At 38.6% G+C, this 21,839-nt stretch overlaps 1 pseudogene; it reads right to left on the reverse strand.

Annotated features, from left to right (window-relative positions):
* Positions 1–2,975: 2,975 nt before the first annotated feature.
* Positions 2,976–4,731, reverse strand: LOC136132256 (mitochondrial ribonuclease P catalytic subunit-like; annotated as a pseudogene).
* Positions 4,732–21,839: the final 17,108 nt, after the last annotated feature.

The raw sequence follows: 21,839 nt of genomic DNA on the forward strand, positions 1-21,839 counted from the left end.
AACAGTAGTACTTACATAAGTGACTTGTTTACACCTGAGTAAGGAAAAATAAAAGTGTTTGTATCCTATTTTAGTGTAGTAGTTACAAATATGCATGGATAGGAAAATGTATTACCCTAAACCCCAAAGTAACATTTATCACAACTCAGATCCATCTTAGGGGGGTCTGGGGGGTGCAGGTGGTTAAAAGGTGAGAATAGCTCTTGTATGTGCTGTTAATTTAAGAGTGCAACCAGGATCTATAATTACTTCTGAAAAGAACAAGTAACAACTGAGTATATTAACTGTCAACAAACATCTGCTAAAAGTGGTAATTAACACCATAAGGCTCATGGAACTCAAGACAGACATCAGATCATCTAGGTAGCACCACAGTAAATGTTTGCTGGGACATCAGACCATCTTAGCCTTGTCTGAAAATTTCCCTAGTTAAATACTCCTGGTTTATAGTCTAAAAAGCCTGCTTCATAAAAGCGTGAGGTGTCAAAAGTCCACACTAGTAGGTGTTTTTAAACACTAAGTTCACTGGAATATTTGCAATGAAATACCCAGTGTCAGGTCTCCAAAAATAAACTAGTAACAGAAAGGGAGAAATAACTCAACAGTCAAAACAGTCATTGCATAATCCATCTTCTAAAGCCCTAATGTAATCTTATCAAGGAAACCACTCGGCCTCTATTTGCTATTATTTTAAACAACTTTTCAACAGATTGTTAGAATAGAGCTTCAGGGCCCATATTTGAAAGTGGACAGCTACACTCAGAACAGAAAGAAAAGTCAGGTGACAGCCGACACCCAGTCAGGAAGAGAAGAAGGGGAAAAACTATAAAGAGAGCATCAAGAGTTATTGAATGCAGTCATCCATCCAGTCCACTTTTTATGTCTGGGACATTTCCTGTGTTCAGTATTGAGATGGCTTCTAACAATTCCCGAAAGATCCATCTCTTTTCAGAAAGTCACTCAGGTCTGTGTCACAGTCAGCTGAAAATCCCAGACACTAAGGCCCGCTTTAATGAGACTATCTTCATATATGTAATTGGAGGTCTACAGGAGATACACACATAAATGTTACAGACTAGAAATTGCAGCATGTTGACATGTTTGCATCATAATGTTAATTTATATACACTGCTTGAGTTTTCTGTTCAATTATATTTGTTGCTTCATTTGCATGTACTCAACATCATTAGTTAGTTATTAGGGAAGTGCAAATCGAAACTACAATGAGATATTCTCCAGGATGGCTATAATTTAACTAAAATAAAATAAAACAGAAATAAATGTTGGGGAGATTATGGAGAAATTGGAACCTCATCCTCATACATTGCTGGTGAGGATGTAAAATGGTTTGGCCACTGTGGAATTTGACATTTCCTCCAGAAGTTAAAGATAGAGTTACCATATGACCCAGCAATTCTACTCCTAGGTATATACCCAAGAGAACTGAAAACATATGTCCACACAAAAACTTGTACATGAATGTTCACAGCAATATTAACCATAATAGCAACAAGTGGAAACAACTCAAATGTTCGTCAACTGATGAATGAATGAATGAAATGTACATACAACAGAATATTGCTCAGTCATTAAAAGTAATGAAGTAGTGATACATGCTACAACTTGGATAAATCTTGAAAATATTATATTAAGTTAAAGACGCCAGACACAAAAGGGTACATATTGTATGATTCAGCTGATATGAAATGTCCAGATTCGGCAAATCCATAGAGACAGAAAGTAAATTTGTGGTTGCCAGGGGATGGGGGTGGGAAGCATTGGGAATAGAGTTTATTTTGGGGGGTGGTAGAAGTGTTTGAGGATTAGTGGCAATAGTTGCACAATAGTGTGAATATATTAAAAACCACAGGAGTGTGTACTTTACAATGGTTAAAATGATGAATTTTATGTTATGTGAATTTTATCTCAATACAAAAATGAAGAAATCAAAATATGTACATTTTGTCTCCATGTTATCATTTTCTAAGTCCACTGTGTTTAAATGCTTCCACAGATAATTAAATGCATTCAAAAAGCTGAAGCTCAACTCTCTGATCTGACAAGCAGGATTGCTTCTAGGTACTTCATAACGTTTCAGTTCCCAAAAGAATACACTTTACTGAACCTTATAAAATATTTAAAGGGATATAAGACTTTAATATAGAATGTGTTACCTACATAATACTCTACCATGCCATTCATATTCCTCTTGGCAGAGGGCAATCTTCTCCTCAAATATTCCATATAGTCTTAGAAAAAGAGGGAAAAAAGGTAAAAATTATGGCCTATTTTCAGATAGGTCTAATAGCGTTGGTCAGTATTATCTCTTCTATGGGATATACTTTAAAGGAGAGCAATTCAGAATAGCTGAGGATCTTCTAAGCAGCCCACTCCAATTCTTCTTTAGACAGGCACTTCGTTTCCTTTAAATTTTAAATTGTCTTCAAAAAAAAATTTATATATTTATTTATTTATTTATTTATTTTTGGCTGCATTGTGTCTTCGTTGCTGTGCACAGGCTTTCTCTAGTTGCAGCGAGCGGAGGCTACTCTTCATTTCAGTGTGTGGGCTTCTCGTTGCAGTGGCTTCTCTTGTTGTGGAGCACGGGCTCTAGGCATGTGGGCTTCAGTAGTTGTGGCACACAGGCTCAGCAGTTGTGGCTCGCAGGCTCTAGAGTGCAGGCTCAGTAGTTGTGGTGCATGGGCTTAGTTGCTCCATGGCATGTAGGATCTTCCCAGACTAGGGCTTGAATCTGTGTCCCCTGCATTGGTAGGCGTATTCTTAGCCACTGTGCCACCAGGGAAGTCCTCCCCACAAAATTTTTTTTTTATTAAAAATCAATTTATTGATATGCAAACCAACTGGACCAAACAGGACAAACAGGATAGAAGCAATACTCTAAACAAGCGTCAACTTAAGAGCTCTGATGCCAGCCAGGAGGACACCCAAACACAGTTTAGCATGGGGGTACGAGTCTATGTCTTCTGGTGAAGGCAGAGCCATTTGGTTGGCACTTCATAGGAATATCTTTCCACCAGGTCGTCATTGTAAGGTATGTGCCATGAGTCTCCAGTTGTTTGCACCATGGTGTCAAAGATGAGAATATGCTGAAAAGTTATTTTTGATCCCGGATGCCTACAAACAATTGCTAGCTGATGTCCTTGCTGCCACTTAAAGAACAGGTGTTGGGTCTTGGCATCAGGAACACAGGCCTTGTGGTCCCGCATCAAATCTTTTGTGATAAACTTGCAGTGGTTCCCTGAGTGCAGTGTGGCATACAGAAGGAACGACATCCTCTGAGATGTTGTCAGCAAAAAAAAAAAAAAGCTGGCTTGCTTTTGCACATTTTCCATATCATTCTTCCTCCACCAGGAATTCTGCATTAACATATGCTTCCAGCCCAGGACCAGCACTTGAAGATTCTGCTTGGCTAGTTGAGAGACCACATCCAAGAGAACTTGAGATTCACGAGCTTTAGGAAACATTTTGGCAACATTGAGCTCATCAATGACAATATCAAAAGGAGGACAGTATTTTACAAAGTTCTGAAATCTCAAGTTCCTGAGGTGCTGTCTTTTTGTATTGGTCACCTCCATCTATCACATCCCTCATGATTTTTTCCTTGAGAAATTCATACTCTTCTGAACTCAGGTGAATAGACTCTACAGTTTTTCCACAGCCCAAACACTGACGACTTTGCTGGACTGTGGTGAACTGTCCTTTCCATTGTTCTCCAGGAACACTTTCAAACCATGCTTTTATACTGTGTGCCAACGACTCCCCAGGATATAGCTGATTATTTCTTAGATACAACAGAATGTCATGTAGTTTGTTTGAATGCGATCATCTTTCATGTCTTTTCCAAAATCAAAGAAGGCTTTTAATGTTTCCAACATAGGAAAAATATCATGACCTAACAACTCTTGATACAAATTCCAAACTACACTTAGATCTTGATGAAAGAGGGCTCCCTGGATACAGTCACTATAGTTCTTTTTTTAAGGAATCATGACTTGTTTGATGTCCTCTAACAGCAGCAAGACCTCTCTCCATCTGTCTGTATGGTTTAATCCCTGGATGAGAAGAGTGTACGCTCCAGCTTCTAAACGCTTGTATCTGGCTTTCATGATTTCATAGACATCAATAATTTCGATGTCTGCTTATGAAAAACACAGAGATACAAATACTTGACCAGCAAATCATAGCCTACAATACCATTGTTTTTTGCAGCTATCTATGCCAGCACAGATTTGGCCACATCTACAGAAATATGGCATTTAACCATCTGTGAAATGATCCAATTTTCAAAGTTAGCCTTTTCTTTGAAATCTTCCTTAAGTTTATCCCACTCTTCTGAATTCAAAGGTTTTGTCGGGACTTGAATAATGTTCTTCACAGGTGGCAAGATGTGCTCTTTACTCAGAGGATTCATCTGTTATCTCTTCTTAGCCGTTCCAGCTGCAAACATGTGAGCAGAATCGGCAGAAACTTGCTTATTACTGCCCTCATCTTTTTTCCTGACATATCTGGCTTTGGCAATCAGCAGATTCATTGCTTTGGTATTTTGTGGAGACACTGTTTTAAGAGAAAACCACTTCTCTTGGTTCCTGAGGCCATAACAGTCTTTGAGAAAGAGAGAGAGAGAGAGGAGTGACCTGGGCCTAGCCCAAGGTATGGGTTGCTCTTCCAAAATTCAGGAAAGCTTTGAATACCAGTGAAATAGAAAGTCATTATGCAGTTAAGTCAGCACCAGACTGTGAGAGAGATGTTCAAAAAGCCCCAACTTCTACAGCGTAATTAAGGGATTTGCGGGTAGGGGGCAGAGAATCGAAGCGCAACTTTCTAAAAGATGATTTTCAGCTTCTCACAGACAAATCAAATGCTTTTGGGGCTAGCAGCAATGAAGCTTGGTTGAGTTCTCTCCATTCAACAAGGATATGGGGACATGCAACCTTGGTCGCAAGTTCCAGGACCAGGGGACAGAGCAGGAACCCTCTGGTGCCTGTTACATTCCAGTCCGTAAACAGCAACACCCACGTACCATGCAACCATAAACGCGGCGGAAATTCCCAAAACAATTTGTTTAAAGAATTTTATTATTAGATTTTCTAAATCTTACTAAGACAAAAAATTAAGCATTAAAACATTATCTTAGGGTTACTGAATATACTATTTTTTTGAATTTTATTTTATTTTTCTATACAGCATGTTCTTACTAGTTACCTATTTTATACATATTAGTGTATATCTGTCAATCTCAATCTCCCAGTCCATCCCACCACCAACCCCCCACTGCTTTCCACCCTTGGTGTCCATACATTTGTTCTCTACATCTGTGTCTCTATTTCTGCCTTGCAAACCAGTTCATCTGTACCATTTTTCTAGATTCCACATATAGGCATTAATATACGATATTCATTTTTCTCTTTCTGACTTACTTCACTCTGTATGACAGTCTCTAGGTCCATCCACACTCTACAAAGGACCCCATTTCATTCCTTTTTATGGCTAATATTCCATTGTATATATGGTTCTGCTGGGGTTGTCAACCACAGTAAGTCACCCTCCTCGCCCTCACAAAATAAAAATACAAATTCTCTTTCTCTCAGATACAAACACACATGTAGAGGTGGGTACAGGAGCTCAGATCAGCTAATCAGATGCTCTCCAGACATTTCCACTCTCAAGAGGGCACCCACAGGGTCCAAAAGCAGCACCCAGAGGTTTGGGCCTCAGACTTCTGAGGCTGAAGGCCCTGTAGCTTCTCAAGTTTTGTCTGTCCTAAGGCCTGATTTTTCAAATCTTCGTTTAATTCTCTAAGCAATCCATTATATCTCCAGGCTATGTCTTCTCCCTTGTTTGACTTAGTCAAAGTCATTTTCCTTTGCTTACTGCAAAGAACCCTAACTGATGCGGCAGGGCTCACATTCAGGGCGTTCTGAGGCAGTGCAACTGGTAGAAATGGCCTTGGACTTGGTTGGAGTTGCAGGGGGAGGGGCAGGTAAAAGGCTCCCAGTCTTGGTTGAGCCCTGATTCCTTACGTAACACTGAGCAATCAGGACACTTCTCTGAGGCCCATGTCTCACAGCTACTAAATAAGGAGTTGAGCTTAGAGACTTCTTTTTTTTCCAGCTCAAAAACTGGACAGTTTTATGAATGAAGGGAAACTGAGTAGGACAGGAGAGTAGGCTAGCATAGACTTGCTTTGCCAATATGACTTCACAGGACTTGGAGGAACTTTTCTGAAGGAATTGTGGTGACTCTCAGCATTGTCGCCCTCTACCACCGAGAGGACTTGGCTATGAGCTAGTCGGCTGAAAGCTGCTGCTGGTGGGAGCTTTGCCAACAGGACCAGCTGAGCGAGTCCGAGGCCACATCCATGCTGCCTGAAGTTCCTGCCAATAAGGGGCTGCTTCATCGAAACCTTGCTGGGGTCTTGCCAACAGTTACCATTTCTAGAAAGGTGTCAGCCCGTGGTGACCATATCCAGCCCTCACCACCTTAGCGTGAATCACTCTTAAAATGTGAGGGAGAGAAGAGACTGCCAGCTTTTGCATATATTTCTTGAGGAGGATGAACAGAAGTTTCCTACCAGTAATACATTGTGGGTTTGATTCCCGGAAGATGCGTGCAAGGGAAAGCACACGGACCTGCGGAAATCTCCCCAGGCCCTAGGGTCCCAGTATGCTGTGCCCAGGTGTCGCTTCTCAGGTGGCACACAACGCACAACCACAGGACACCATGACACGGGAGCACAGGAGGAAAAACCAGGGGGGGCAGAAGCTGTCACGCTTCCTGAAGAAGAGCCTGGAGAAATGGAAAATGAAGTCTGCCCAGAAACAATGAGCCAACTTGCTCTAACAAATAGTATTAGCCCCAAGGAACTCTTAACTTGTAGAAAACGTGTAACAGAATGGAAATAAACGAACGGTAATTCAGGGCACCATCTTAGGTTCTGCTAACCTCGTGGCTGGAGAAACTCTGCAGAGTGAAAAAATGTTTTTTGAAACTAAGGCTTTCCAGGCTAACTGGGATCCCCAGAGAGTAGGAACCCAAGAAAAGGATGTAGTACATTTTGGAAATGTCTCCTGTACATTCCTCTCTTCTGTTGTTAAATTACACCAAAGCCCAAGCTAGGTACCACCGATGAACAGAAGGCTCATTTACAAGCCAAAGATATAAGTGTTTGTTCTCGAAGTAAACTGTGATGTTACCTATGAGACCAGGAGAGTCCTACTTGAATGACTCTCGAATCAGGTAGCAAAGACCAAGCTGCACAAAGAGAGATGAGAAACAGTTAAACAGCCAAAAACAAAGAAGAAGAAAATGGACATATCTTTGTCTCTTCTTTATTCCCAGCTACTGAAAATGAGAAAGAAGGAATAAAAGAGATAGATATATTTGTAAGTACAACCTACACATCAAAACTAAGGGATTTCTAAATATTGGAGGGAAAGCTAAATGTCACTCACCCTGTATATTATATTTGACCACCTGAATTCGAGTTATAGGAGTTCCTTCAAATTGGGGCAGCACAGGAAAGAAAATATTTTGCTGTAAGCAATAACCAGAGTGCATTCTCACGGAAGCATCGTAAACCCGTTGCATTGAATGCACCTGGGTAGTAGCTCACAGGAACGAAATAGTTAAGCAACATTTCCAAAACTGTGCTCTATATAAATTAGTTCATTGAGATATTACTAGGTGCTTCACAACAGCCCCTCCACGATAAAATAATTTGAAAACATTCGCTTCCTGCACATGTTCAATGCACATTAGCATTTTAAAGACTAAGAAGCTCTGCATTCAAATAGCTTATTTATCTTCATATAAACTAGTGTTTCTAAAAATTATTTGGCCATGGGACCATTTTTCATATAAAAATTATTTTTAAATCTTCTGGAATAGTTTTCCAAAGAATATAATTTAGAAAAGATACACCTACAGAAATTAATGGAGTTTATGTAAAAGCTAAATTTTTAACAACTGTAGGCAAGGAGATCTCTTTTTCAGTTTGTACATGATACTAAATACAAGAAAATTACAAGTTCAATCTGAGCTTCAGTGAATTTGTTTGCAATGTGGCATCAGTTGAGAAACAAAGTTCTAATTCTGTTTCAGCCGCTCGCGGGCTTTGATATTGGACAACTTAACCTTGATGACTTTCAGCCTTCAAGACTGAGAAAATCAGATGCTCAACGTTGCTAATTACTAGAGAAATGCAAATCAAAACTACAGTGAGGGGGGCTTCCCTGGTGGCACAGTGGTTGAGAGTCCGCCGGCCGATGCAGGGGACACGGGTTTGTGCCCCGGTCCGGGAAGATCCCACATGCCGCAGAGCGGCTGGGCCCGTGAGCCACGGCCGCTGAGCCTGCGCGTCCGGAGCCTGTGCTCCACAATGGGAGAGGCCACAACAGTGAGAGGCCCGCGTACCGCAAAAAAAAAAAAAAAAAATGCATTCACCCCAATATTCACTACAGTACTGTTTACAATAGCCAAGACATGGAAGCAACCTAAATGTCCATCAACAGAGGAATGGATAAAGAAGATGTGGTACATATATACAATGGACTATTCCTCAGCCATAAAAAAGAATGAAATAATGCCATTTGCAGCAACACGGATGGACCTAGAGATTATCATACTAAGTGGAGTAAGTCAGACAGAGAAAGACAAATATCATATGACATCACTTATATGTGGAATCTAAAAAATGATACAAATGAACTTATTTACAAAACAGAAAGATTCACAGACTTCAGGAATAAACTTATGGTTACCAAAGGGGAAAGGTGGGGGGAGGAATAGATTGGGAGTTGAGGATTAACATATACACACTACTATATATAAAACAGATAATCCACAAGGACCTAGTATACAGCACAGGGAACTCTACTCAATATTCTGTAATAACCTATATGGGAAAAGAATCTGGAAAAAAATGGGTATATGTATAAATGAATCACTTTGATATGCACCTGAAACTAACACAGCATTGTAAATCAACTATACTCCAATATAAAATACAAATTAAATTTTTAAAAAGATTTTAAAAACAGAAATCTTGATTTCTTGGCAAAAAAAGACTGAGAAAATCATTAAGATATGTGTGTACATAATTTAGCACTATATTCAGCACATACTAAGTACTCAGAAACAGTTTGTATTATGGTAAGAAAATCAGTGTGTAGCAAAGAACTAGGTCCATGAATAAAGAAAAAGCCCTAAATAGAACTAGGACAAAATTTCTCTATGAAAGCCCATTTCTCAGGTGCCTTAATAAAGAAGAATGCACACTCAACAACAGACCTAGAGGCCGGCATGCCTAGGTACTATTTATACATGTGCACTAATTTATGTAACACTCCAGCAAATTTTTTTAAACAGCTATGTGCTCCTAAAACAGGCCAAGTTTTTTCTTGACTTAAAGTCTTCATACTCCAGTGACACCGTGGATGGACCTTGAGAACATTATGCTAAGTAAGATAAGTCAGACAGAGAAAGACAAATACTATGTGATATCGCTTAGATGTGGATTCTAAAAAAGCCAAACTCTTAGAAACAGAGAGTAAAATGGTGGTCAGCAGGAGAGGGAAGGTGGGATATGGGACAGATGTTGTTTAAGGGCACAAACTTGCAACAAGTAGTAAATAAGTCCTAGATATCTAGTCCACAATATAGTGAATATGGACAAGAATTGTATTATAATCACCAAGTTGCTAAGAGACTAGAACTTAATTATTACAACCACTGAAAAGAACTTATGCAATGTGATAGAGGTCCTAATTGTACCCTAAAATGACAATCATCTTACAACATATAAATGTATCAACTTTTTTTTAAAGTCTTCATACTCACTTCCCTTCGTGTGGAATGGCTTCTCCCACATGTGCATATGGCTTGTGCTCTCAGCTCCTTCAGGGCCCTCATCTGTGAGGCACCTAACAGGTGTTCAGACCTCTGACCTGAGGTTTTCCCTGATCACCTTATATAAAATGTAACAATCCCTACTCACCCACCAACCTAAAACTGAAATGTCTGCTATTTTTCTCCACAAGTATTTTCTAACACCCTCTGACATACTACATGTTGACTTGCCATTTGTTTACTGTCTGTTTCCCCTACAAAAATATAAGATGTATGGAGGCCTTGTCTGTTTTGTTCATTCCTATGTCTTCATCTCCTTGAATAGTTCCTGACCCATAGTGGGAATTCATAAATATATGAATAAACAGTACGAAGATAAGTATCTTCTTTTCACCTCCTCTCATTAGTCTCTCAGGGACAAAAGTATACACTCGATGCCGTTTTTTAAGTCACCATTATTATTTTTATGTTGCCTTTTTTCTAAAAATGTTTTAAAGTGTCAAAATGAAATTTAAAGCCTTTAAAATTCAAACCTGCAACATTAATATAGTATTTATGCCTTATCCTTGATGCTTTTTCTCCATACATTACACAAAGCATACTCCATTAGTTAACTCAAAAGCAACTTCCTGGATTACATATACTTACCCTCACAAATTCCCCTACATTCCTTAAATTTTAAACAGAATAGTAACATGCAGCTTTGTCTTTAAAATCATTAAGCTCTTCTTCATCTTATATAACTCCTAACCCTTTGAGCTAGGCAAGTAAATATCTATAAACACACTGCCCCATGAACATGTTTTATTACCCCCTTATCTATAAAAGAGTTTGGGCTTCAATCAGCCTAACATCTCATCTGAACTTCTTCCAACCCTTCTAGCCAGTCATTCTTGGCATGGATTGGATTCCACCTAACAGAGATTGCCCAAGTTTTGCCGAACGTAGCAAATACCCTCCCTCTACTCAAATTAACTCATAAATATTAAATACATATCTATATTGAAAATAGATTTAAAATATATAAATAAGGCTATTTCTCTTACATACATCCACTGAGAATACTTCTACCGGGACCAAGAAGCAAATAATTCTCACAATAATTAGTTGGACACTTCATGAAATGTCTGTGAAGTGAAGAGTGAGCTCCTGCTCTCATCCCATCAAACTGTAGTTCTAGCCCTTTACCACTGGCTTCAGAAAAAAAATGGACAAGACATTTTGGAAACATTCCATGTGATAGAGAGAGAGAACTGCTAACATGTGATGGTCTAGCCTGCAGTGTGTCTACCTCCTTGGTACACTGAAGCCTTAATAAAGATTTAAAAAATAAATAAGTAAATAAAAATAGGTTCTGGACTCTGTCAGATGAAACGAGCTGGCTTTTCTGTGGCATCAGCCTTGTGTGCCAGTGTCCGCAGGGTCCTCTTTCCTTCCCACTGCATCTCAGAGCTTGAATTTTCACATGGCAAAGTCCAGCCCATGGAATCATTGGTTGCACATTGGAGAATATTAGAGAGACCAAGAAAGGGTCTGACTTCTTCTAAAATGTATTACTGACATTTTTCTAACTATTGAATAGAGACGATTCAATATCCTACCCTGGGCATAACGGGCTAATTTATAAGACATACTAGCCTGGTCCAGTAATAGAGAAGAAAGAGTAAAGACAAAATTTCATTCTTTCGGCCGTCTGAGGATTTTTCCATGCCAAATGCAAAATATCTCTTAAGTTCAGGGCATTTTGCATGATGTTTCTATTTTTTATGCGCTCAATTTCAATATGTAATTCAGAAATATGAAAATCAGGCTAGGGTCTTTTGTTCTGACTCTTTTGTGTTCAGAATAATTCATGTTACTGAAGTCATATTTGCCATGACTTGGTGGATGTTTCTGTTGCTAAAGGCAGGTTATTTTTCCCTTTTCTAGGATCTTCTGGTCTACAATTAATGTATTAAGGAAATAAAATATCAGAGTTTTTACTAGAAAATATGCTTGAATCCAAGTTCTAAGTATGCATATTTGAAAGTATTAGATTGAATGACAAACCGTGGTACACAAATACTAACCACGCCAATCATAAATAGTACGCATTATAACCTGGATACGTGCCCGACACTTGCCAGGCCACTTCACATGAAATAAACATACACTTTACACAGGGCCTTTATTTCCAGGCGTGGCCGCAAATATTCGCTTCATTTCTATTTCCATGTGATAACTGGAAGGCAAGTATTATTTTGCTTTCATTTACATGTAGAAAAATGGTGACAACGTTCATGTTTTGTTTATGCAAAAATTAAAGCAACAGCTTAATGTTTCAAGGAAGTCAGGAGGCAGAAGGAAGTCCAGTGTCTTTATATGCTTCTAATTTTTCCTCATGAAATATTTTCTATGAAATTATATTTGCCAAGCATTAGACTTCTCAAGTGCTTTTCCATACAATATCTCATGTGAACCTCACAATTGCTCGCTTCATGTGTGTGCTTGCATGTTTTCCACTTTGGACAGTAATATTTTGGCCCTTCTTCCAAAAGTAAGCATAACCCCATTTTTTGTGTGTGTTAAACTTTTTAATCCAGTTGTGTGAAACAGTCTTTTTAAGGCCCGGGTAAGCTGTAGTTTTCATACTTACTTAGAACAAACACATTTCAAGGGCATCCTGAACTCCCATGGTCCATCATATAGAGGACAATAGCACAGACTGGGAAAATGAGCTTTGTCTTGATAAATGATATTTACAGGCACATATGCAGATAAGCAGGTGTTCTTGAAAACTGTCACTCTTGAGAATCTGCTATTTATTGACACTTCCTTCTCTGTTTTTCTTATATTTGATGGTTTTGTTAGATATGACATAACATCATTAATTATGACTCCACTAATTTCAAGTTTATGTTATATTGGATGAAGAAAGAGTTGGCCTTTTCTTCCACCTACCTTTCCTTCCTTCCGTTTTTCTTCCTTTTCTTTCTTTTTACTTTTCCCTCTCTTTACTTTCCTCCCTCTCCCATTCTTCTTTCTTTTGTTTTTAATTAAAAAAAATTTTTTTTACTTTGACATTAAATTTAATTTTTATTTTATAGTGGAGTATAGTTGATTTACAATGCTGTGTTAGTTTCAGGTGTACAGCAACGTGATTCAGTTATACATATACATATATCCATTCTTTCCTCAGATTCCTTTCCCATATAGGTTATTACAGAATATTCAGTAGAGTTCCCTGTGCTATACAGTAGGTCCTCGTTGATTATCTGTTTTATATATAGTAGTGTGTACATATTAATCCCAAACTCCTAATTTATTCCTCTCTCCCCACCTTTCCCGTTTGTCAAAGTGACTGATCCAAGGTCACATGGCCTCAACTCTGGCCTTCTGGTAGGTATCATACTCTTTCCCATACAGCACACCACAGCAAAAACTTGACTCTTTATTTTTCTATAAAAATTTAACTGTGCATTGCTCCCATGTCTTAAAATCACCAAGAAATTTTCACTAGACCTTACTACCCTCTACTTCTCTCTCTTTATAAGTTAAAACTATAAACACCATGATACTGGCTTTCTAGCCAGCATACTGGAACTCATTCTAAAATTAGCTTTCAAGGCAGTCACCTTGAGAATCTTTTGTCCTGTTACAGACACACCTCACTGATCAAAATATGTTTAAAATCTTTGGGAATTACTTTGAAAACCAGGTTACAAGCCACAAAAGAATATCACTTTCTTTACTTAATAGTTACACCTCAATTATTTTTTAAATTAGTAACATTTTAATCACTAACTTTCTTTACCGGATGAGACTCTGATTTCTTTGGATCTTTCCCAAATACAATATTTTCACTCAAAGTATGAAAATTTTTCACTGTTAAACATAATTTTTAAAGTTTGCCACGGTCTTGCGGAACGATTCCACAAGAGAAATTCCAAGAATGACTTGTCCAAAGGCAGCATCCCTGAAACGAGTATGGAGCCTGCCAAGGTGATGTCTTGGATGGGACTAACTTTCCCTTAGCTTTGAAATTTTATTCAAAAATAAGTTTTTGAAACTTACAGTCTCATATCATGTATATATGAGTCAGCCTATACCCACAGCGCTTACGGAGGAATTCTACATAAATGCCTAAAAAGGAGAGGCTGTTCCCACGGCTGCCAAAATAAAGTCCTCTAGAGATAGACAGTGATTTTCTGAACTAGCAATGCTTCAATTGACAAAGGGCTTCTGTTTCTTCCAATTTAGCAAGTTTCAGTTCAATCTACCGATTTTCCCATTATGCCACTTTTAAGAAAAAGGATCATTTTAACCCCAGTAAAGCATTTCAATAAATTGCCCACCATCAAAAGCCAAAGGATGTGTTATGACACCTCTTTCCTGCCTCAGAAATAATACCTTTCTGTCATTTTGACAAGTAAGTGAAGCATCTCTTTCCCATCTGAAAAAGTCAGTTGGCATTCCTTCATCAAGTAAGCTTCCAAGTGTTTCTTCATTTGACCCTCAAAACACTTTTTAACACTTTACTTGTGAGTGATGTCAACTGGTATGCAAGCCACTTGGTACATTCCCAGACCCTTTAAAATAATTCCATCATATTGGCTAATCCTAGGGGGTCTCTCCAGAACTAAGTGTGCTTGTAAAACTGTTCATAAAAGGGTCTCTTATTTCTGTCTCTACTTCCTTTAACACCCTGGTTTTGTTTTACTTGGACCAAGAAATGCATCAAATCTCAAAGCTTAGAATATTGGTCCATTTTTCAACCGCTTCAAGGAGCCAGTTCTCTGAACCCTCATCCTTCTTACTAATACATTTGATTAAAGCAAATTCCCCTTTGTGAAACCAGAAACCAAATTTTTCTGCTTTACTCCTAACGCTTGCATTTGGCTTCAGTCTCCATTAATTAACCACTTGGATATTTAAAAGTCCTCACCTCTTTTTCCCAGTACGTATATACTCTTCAAAAGTCTTTCAGCAGTTGGTTGAAACGTTTAGTCTTGCTTGAAATTAATTTTCCACTTTTATTGTTCCAATGATTTGGCAGGTTTTATGTCTTTATAATAACTCCCCAGAATCCTTTGAACCTGTTATGCTTTTTATGTTTGTGCTTGATATGTTTCCTTAGCAACACCTCAATTCTGCCAGCTCTGTTCCATGAAATTTAAAGAGTGAACATGTCTGAGATATGAATATGAAGACGACTTTCATAGGTTTTGATGTTTTGATGGTCCTTAAAATAGTTTTTAAATTATGGCTGCGATCAGAACATATACCTTTTATTTCAACTCCACTTTTTTCAACCAATGTGATTCCTGTGTTTCTTTGGTTCTTTTCTACTTCCTTTACTAGAGCAAGATTTTAAAACTTGGTTAATTAATAAGGTCACGGAAATATTACAGTAGGCAGATTTTATCAATTCCAGAAACCAACAGTTTCCACAAATCTCACCACTTTAGCTTTTTAAACACATAAATGAATCACACTAAATCCTCATAATATTATCGTTTGGCTGCAGAAATATCATCTAGCCATTCATTTAACAACTATTAATCTGGCAGTATTGAATACAGATTTTTTGAAATTACAGAGTATGCTTTACTGAACATTTTTCCATTTCTTGTAGGTCATTAGATTCTGCTAGTCTCTGTACCTCCCACTGAATGGGGTCCCCACCAAAAATAAATGGGGTCATTTTTAGTAGTTCTCTAAGGCAAGAGCAGTTAACCAACACATGGCATTCCTGTCCTTGCTGACTCAGAGGATGACTATCACTTACATGGAGACCAAAATAATAGTTATGAAAAACATGTATATATTTCAAGCCCCCATGTGGTGGAAACATCACGGGCTTAGGGGCAAACAGATCTGAGCTCAGATCTTGGCTATGCTCCTTACTGTGTGACCTGGGACAAGTATGTAATCCTATTGAGTCCAGGTTTTCTTACATGCAGCATGGATTACTATGCTAATTAAATGACATATATGAAGTGTTTGGTATGTAGTTGGTATTTCTTGAGTAAATATTTTAATTAACACTCTTTAATGCATTAACGTTGGAGATTAGAGTTTTCACAAAAACAGTACCTGTGTTAATGGTTTAAATATTATACAGTAAATCCTTCTCATCCATGAAAATTCCAGTAGTAAGAGAATCCCTGTTGAGGAACTTAGAAACTTACAACAAAAAAAGCGTTCAGTTCTGTTTTTGCTGTGTTTTGAAGCTGAGTTGCCAGTTGCATAAACACTGAGGGTTGTTCTGTTCTTTTGGTAGATCAATCTCATTATCAATATGTAATCTCTCTCTTTATTCCTGGTAATATTTCTTGTTCTAAAGTCTACTTTGACATCAAAATTAAGTCTTCTGGTTTCTTTTGATGAGTGTTTTCATGATATATCTTTTCCTATCCTTTTCCTTTAATTCATCTGTGACTTTATATTTCAAGTGGAACTCATAAACAGGATATAGTTGGGTCTTGCTTTTTAGTCAATCTGCTTTTTATATGTGATAAAATGACATAATTTATGTATTGACATACAAATATCACTATGATTTGGTTAAAAAAATCACCCATCTTTCTAATAGTTTTCTATGTCCTATCTGTCCTTTGTACTTGTTCCTCTTAAATATTTTTTATTCCCTTTTATCTTTTCTATTGGCTTATTAGCTATACCTCTTTGTTTTATCCTTTGTAGTGGTTGATCAGGGCTTACAACATGCCTCTGAAACCTATCACACACTAACCTAATGTCATTTATCATTACACATACTGTAAAAAAGCTTACAGCCATACACTTGCATTTCTCCCTCCTAGCTTTTATGTTGTTATTGTCATGCATTTTACTTCTACATGTGTCATAAACCCCACAATTCATTGTTGTTATTTTGACTTTAAACAATATGTTATTTTAAAAGATTTTTTTAAATAAGAAAAATATCTTTTGTATTTACCAACATTTTACCACTTCCAGAACTCTTAATTCTTTTGTCTTTCCTACAGTAAGTATACAATCCTATGAACAAAAATTAAAATGATAAAAGTTATATTCAGACTCAGTATAGGCTAAAAATCTCATCTAATAGTCAGATGTCCAAAATATAATAAGGTACACATTGATAGCTGTTAGAAATTTTCAGGCTATTTCCAACCTTTAAAATAAAATCAGACCAAAATAAGAAGTTTGCTCACTTGAAGTTTAAATTATTTTTTAAAAAGAAAACATATATTAGTGAATATTTTTTCAAATCTAGCATCATGATATCACTAGTCTATTTTATCTCAAAAAGAGCAGTGGGAAGCAGGGTCCCTTTCACCTCCAAAGAAACCCAATTAGTTTATCAATTTCTACTATTTAGAACAGCAATATATCCCATAATTTCTGATCCTAAACTCCCAGCTTATTGATGATTTTTAAAATTATCTTCATAGAGGGACAAGTCTGACTTCCTGCATCCATCCCCTTTTCTAAAGCTTAAGAAGTCATAAACAAGAGAAAATCTTTTTTGTTCTTTGATTAGACAAACGATAAAATGGAAGCAGAACTTTCTAGGAAATAATATCCTATCAGCCAAATAAACTGACAAAATTATCACCTGTTGATATGTTGATCAGAGATCATGTATATTATACACTTTCATTCAAGTCCAAATATTAAAGCATTCAGTGCCAACATTAATTTTGCTTTCCACCCAGAACTGACTGGTATTAAAAATAGTTAGGTAGGGGCTTCCCTGGTGGCGCAGTGGTTGAGAGTCCGCCTGCCGGTGCGGGGGACGCGGGTTCATGCCCCGGTCCGGGAGGATCCCGCGTGCCGCGGAGCGGCTGGGCCCGTGGGCCATGGCCGCTGGGCCTGCGCGTCCGGAGCCTGTGCTCCGCAGCGAGAGAGGCCACGGCGGTGAGAGGCCCGTGAACCGCAAAAAAAAAAAAAAAAAAAATAGCTAGGTAGATTTTGCTAAGTAATCAATGAAATAATAGTGACAATTATATCCTGGTGCATTCTGATCATGTTATGGTAGAAAATAAGTTGGAGGTTGGGGCGAGGAGACTCAGTTTGATAAGTATAGAAACAGGGCACAATATTTCTAGCACCTAATTCTACTGCAAAGATCAAGACATATGGCAAAGCTGTTTTTCAGTCAATAATTATTGACTCAGAGCCCACAGTGTTCTGGGTGCTGACATACACCAGTAAACAAGACACACAAAAATCCCTGCCCTTAAGGAGATTTTAATTCTGATTTTTATAGAACACAAACACAAATCCTTCTCTCTTTAACATCTCGCAACGCATCATGGAATGTAACCATGTCTCAGTCTGACATTTCATCTGGTGCCACTTAGGAATCTTGACATAATGAAGAGGAATAAATCTTTTTAGATCAGTGCTTAGATACACAAACAAACTAGATACACCCAACATAGTAACCACCTTTTTAAACCATTCACAAATCACAGACCCAATTAACATATTTTTTTCTACTCCACTGTGCGTGAAAATAACAGGAAAGCTGTTTCCATTACCAAAAGCTCAGGCACATGGACTAGTTTTAGGGCCAATGGAAGTGTGGAAGCTTGTCGAGGTGTGTTGGGAGGCTGGTACGCAAACTGGTGGGCATCTAATATTTAGATATGGTGAAATGGAAATGTCATGGTACTGGAAACCAGAAGACCTGCCACATCTTAGAGAAGTCTCAAATTGTGGGGTTTGCATGAGCTCATTCCTTTAAAAAAAAGTTCTGAACCACAGTCATATTCAGCTCTAAAACTTTGACTCCATGTTTCCCTAGGCAAAACCCAAAGCTCCAACTCCTGAACTTTACCTACAGGGTGCAGAAGACAGTCTTGTACACTAAGAAAGGAGCAAACAATAAGGTAAAGATCAATAGTCTCAGACATACTTCTCTTTCCACCACTCAGTTTCTTCCCAGGTCCTTTCCTTTCATGTATTTGGAGAGTCTGATCAAAACGCAAGTTAGGGCTTCCCTGGTGGCGCAGTGGTTGAGAATCCACCTGCCGATGCAGGGGACGCAGGTTCGTGCCCCAGTCCGGGAAGATCCCGCATGCCGCAGAGCGGCTGGGCCCGTGAGCCATGGCCGCTGAGCCTGCGCGTCCGGAGCCTGTGTTCCGGAACGGGAGAGGCCACAACGGTGAGAGGCCCGCGTACCGCAAAAAAAAAAAAAAAAAAAAAAAAAAAACCCACAAGTTGTAGGATTAATATGTGCAGCAGTTAATGAAATGAGGAAGGAAGGGAATTAATTCGGAGGAGGGCGTGATAGGGAACCCTTAGAACTTTGATGAGATAAGCAGAAGACTGCAGGGTACAATGAGGAAGGGGGGTGGGCAATGAAACTATGATAATGACAGATGAAGCAATGATATGAAATAAAACATGACTGCTCTTATCAGTGAACCCTCTTCAGAATCCACAGCGCCCTCCTGAGGCTCTACAGCAACCTCTTGTCACTCTTCCCAGCTCCACAGGACTTCCTGCCAGTGACTATTCACTTGTTCTCTTCCAACTGCCGTTCATTCTAGTACATGCCCTTCTCTAATATATCCAACTGGGGAAGAATCTAATTAGTGAATTCTCACTACGTATTACTGGTTAATTTGATTGCCAATCCTAAGAGGTTGTACATTTTAACAGGCATTACCTTCCCTCAAAAGGTTTTAGGAGGTGGGAAAGACCTTAATTTACAAAGAACTGAAGCCAAATCCATCTTCCTCCCTCTCCACCTCGCTGGCATCCTACCCCCAGCCATGCTGGTGCTGATGCTGGCTGAATTAGTCCTTCTTGGACTACCCTGCCTCCCATGGAGGAGTTCTCAGCACCAGGAGAGGTGTGTTAGGGATAGTTTTGAAGCAAGAAATCCTTTCCAGTAGCATTAAACATTCCCTCCAGGCCATCGGCTTCTTGACTCATACATTAGCCTTCTCTGAGAAAGCAGACAGCAATATCTTTAGCCCTGGATATAAAAATGTATCTGTAAAAGCAAGCCAGTTCACCATTACTTTAAATATATTTTTTAAACTTTGGATAAAAGGTTTTGGTTAAATAAGCCAACCTTACATTGCTTATTACAGTCCCAGTTTTCAAAGTGCTTCCCACTCACCAACTTGTTTGTCTCTGAAGACAGTCATGTGAGATAGCTGGAGAGTTAAGAATATCAGATTTGAGGCTTCCCTGGTGGCGCAGTGGTTTAGAATCTGCCTGCCGATGCAGGGGACACGGGTTCGAGCCCTGGTCTGGGAAGATCCCACATGCCGCAGAGCAACTGGGCCCGTGAGCCACAACTACTGAGCCTGCGCGTCTGGAGCCTGTGCTCCGCAACAAGAGAAGCCGCGACAGTGAGAGGCCCGCGCACCGCGATGAAGAGTGGCCCCCACTCGACGCAACTAGAGAAAGCCCTCGTACAGAAACGAAGACCCAACACAGCCAAAAATAAAAAATAAAGAGGAAGGTAATATTTGAAGTGGGAGCATGTTGAAAAGGTGCATGAAGACTTTCTCTCTACCTGGAATTAAATATTAAAATATTTCAGGACTATAACTTAGTGTTACAGAACATCCCAAAATTTCTAAGTGTCCTTATATTTGGGCTTTTATTCTTAGCTGTAATAGCCTTTATATATGCTCTTTCATACTAGTCTTTCATCCTAGAATGTGTAATATATTTGTTTTAAGGCTTCAAGTAATTGGACCCAAAAACAATTAAAAACTTCACTAAGGTTTATGACCCTTGGACAGTAAACTCATATGAATAACTCACAATTAGCTCTACAATACTAATGGTACCAATAGAAATTGTCTTCATTTAACAAAGTTAGGATTCCAAAAATAAAACTGTATCAACCAATGTTTCGCATCAGGCTTGAAAGACTTTATAGGAATTGTTTGCTTGATTTTTTGATGTTCAACACATTTACAAAAGATACAGGTACCAAAATACATATCTCTTATGACGGTCAGGTTAGAGAGTACATATTTGATAATATGACCTAGGGAAAATTCATTCAATCAAGCTACAGGTAATGGCCCATAATCTAAACACCTATTATGTTCATCAAAGACACATTTCTGGTATTAGCACCTTTTCCATTCTTAACCAACTACCTTTATAAATTATTTAAGTTGTGATTATAATCTCAAGGCCAGATATATCAAGATTTTGTCTGCATCTAGCAATATTCTTTTGAAAATTGCCTCCTTAATTTAGGTAGGGAAACACACATCCTTTCAGCTGAGGAGAAGTGATCCTGTCTTTGGACACCTGTCTTTCTTCACTGTTTTTATCTTCATGTGACAATGTAAATCCAAAACCAGTGCCTCTTTCTATTAACATGAATGCCTCTGATGCTTACTCTCCAGGTACTTTTCAAGAAGCCTAATCTTGGACATGGTATCTTACAATAACCATCAAAAGCCAAGAAAAGCAATATTTATTAATGGTGTTTGAGGGATGCCAGGAGTCAGTGCTACCAGATACTCTAAAATCTGTCCTTGGATTGAGATAAACCAGTAAGTAGTACATTGCCCACTTAGACTGAATTATTAATTTGCACATATTCTCTGTTCTCCTTCCTAACTCATTGGCTTGTATTGAGGGATAGTTTAAGAAACAACCTTATAAGAAGGATTTTTTTACCATCAGAATGTTGAAGAGGTCACTGTTTAATACATGACAGTAAGCCCTCATGGGGAGAAGGGCAGGGCAGAGGATTTGAGGCAAGCTGCTCAATAAACCATAAGCAGAGCAAATTCAAGATGGCAACAGTGCTTGATATAGAAGGGTTCATGTTGCCAAAGTTAGCCCTTCTAGCTTTCCTGTGGGAGAAAAGCATGTCCATCCCAGATTTCTACCTGGTCTTAAGGTGCTACCAGACTGGACTTCCCGCCTCTACTGGATTCATTCTCTACCAAGCCTCCAATTTGCTCCCTGGGCTTTCGGCCATCCCAAAGAATTTTCTGAAGGAAGTTTTCTGC

The sequence above is a fragment of the Phocoena phocoena genome, chromosome 12 (assembly GCF_963924675.1).
Source record: "Phocoena phocoena chromosome 12, mPhoPho1.1, whole genome shotgun sequence".
Lineage (NCBI taxonomy): Eukaryota > Metazoa > Chordata > Mammalia > Artiodactyla > Phocoenidae > Phocoena > Phocoena phocoena.